The 1,769-nt window shown below is 43.5% G+C and overlaps 1 pseudogene; it reads left to right on the top strand.

Annotated features, from left to right (window-relative positions):
* The first annotated feature begins 799 nt into the window (after nt 1-799).
* Nucleotides 800-1,548, top strand: LOC108314761 (annotated as a pseudogene).
* Nucleotides 1,549-1,769: the final 221 nt, after the last annotated feature.

Genomic DNA, 1,769 nt, shown 5'->3' with positions numbered 1-1,769 from the left:
AATGAGGCTGGGTGCGGTGGCTCACGTCTGTAATCCCAGCACTTTAGGAGACTGAGGTGGGTGGATCATGAGGTCAGGAGTTGGAGACCAGCCTGCCCAATAAGGAGAAACCTCCATCTCTACTAAAAGTACAAAAATTAGTCAGGTGTGGTGGTGCATGCCTGTAGTCCCAGCTACTCAGGAGGCTGAGACAGAAGAATTGCTTGAACCTGGAAGGCAGAGGTTGCAGTGATGTGAGGTAGCGCCACTCTACTCCAGCCTGGGCAATGGAGCAGGACTCTGTCTAAAACAAAAAAAAAGGAAGGGAAATAAATCTATACACAGAATGTACAAGAAAAGGAAATATGAGAATGTGGTTTTTGCAAAGGAAAAGTAATATATAAGTTATTTGGAAGTTTTTAAGTTTAATGGATAAAAAAGGATACAATGAGATAGATAAATTGAAAGGCTACAGAGAAGTTGAAATGAAAGAGAATTTTAAAAACTGTAAAAGGGTATAAAAGATTTGTGAAAATCTTGGTATGGTCAAAACCAGATTGAATGACTCTGTTTATTAGGTTTTATTAAAATTAGATTTAGCTCAGACCAGGATCCCTGGAAAATGGAGAAGCTGTGCCAATAGAGGAGGGCCAGAAACTCCCACTCTAGAATGCTCTATAATGTTGGGAGACACCTAGGATGTGAGGCCAGGGACTTTCTGGAAGTGTTTGTTCTGGCCCCACCCAACCCCAGGCAGTCCGCAGCTGTCTGCAGGGTCTGATGGTGCAGGGGCTTGCACAGAGTTAGAGCCAGAGGAGACAGGCCCGGCAGCCATGGTGGTGGAAGGAGGAATGAAATGTGTGAAGTTCTTGCTTTATGTCCTCCTGCTGGCCTTTTGTGCCTGGGCAGTGGGACTGATTGCCGTGGGTGTCTGGCACAGCTTGTCTTCAGTCAGACCGTAATCCAGGGGGGCTCTTCTGGCTTTCTGTTGCCTGCGGCCTTCATTGCAGTGGGTGTCTTCCTCTTCCTCATGGTCTTTGTGGGCTGCTGTGGGCCCTGCAAGGAGAATTATTATCTTATGATCATGTTTGCCATCTTCCTGCCTCTTACCATGCTGGTAGAGGTGGCTGCAGCCATTGCTTGGCTGTGTGTTTAGAGATAAGATGATGTCAGAGTTTAATAACAACTTCCAGCAGCAGATGCCGAATTACCCAAAAAACAACCACATGGCTCCAATTCTGGATAGGATGCAGGAAGATTTTAAGTACTAACTACACAGATTGGGAGAACATCCCTTCCATGTTCAAGAACCGAGCCCACGACTCCTGCAGCATCAATGTCACTGGGGAATATGGGATTAATTTCACTGAGAATGAGATCGATAAGGAAGGCTGTGTGGAGAAGACTGGGGGCTGGCTAAGGAAAAAATGTGCTGGTAGTGGTTGTAGAAGCCCTTGGAATAGCTTTTTTCGATATCTGGGAATTGTCTTTGCCTGCTGCCTTGTGAAGTATATCAGAAGTGGCTATGGGAGTCTGGTCTCTTCAGCCTCCTCATCTGGGGGAATGTAGTAGTCTCCTCCAGGGTTTACAATTAAGCAGATTATTTTTTTCAGACAAAAAATAGATTTAATATTTATAAAACACCAATAAAAAAGTAAACTTTGGTTTTCTCTTTTGAACAAGATTTTCATATAGTATTAGAAAGAGATAATAAAATATTTTCTTTATCCTTTGAATGAACTGTAAAATAAAAAAGAGGAGAGAGTTGCCTTATACTATCTTTACTAGGT

The sequence above is a fragment of the Cebus imitator genome, unplaced genomic scaffold, assembly GCF_001604975.1.
Source record: "Cebus imitator isolate Cc_AM_T3 unplaced genomic scaffold, Cebus_imitator-1.0 Scaffold161, whole genome shotgun sequence".
Classification (NCBI taxonomy): domain Eukaryota; kingdom Metazoa; phylum Chordata; class Mammalia; order Primates; family Cebidae; genus Cebus; species Cebus imitator.
Note: the sequence above shows the minus strand (reverse complement) of the source record. Positions and strands in the feature narration are given on the sequence as shown.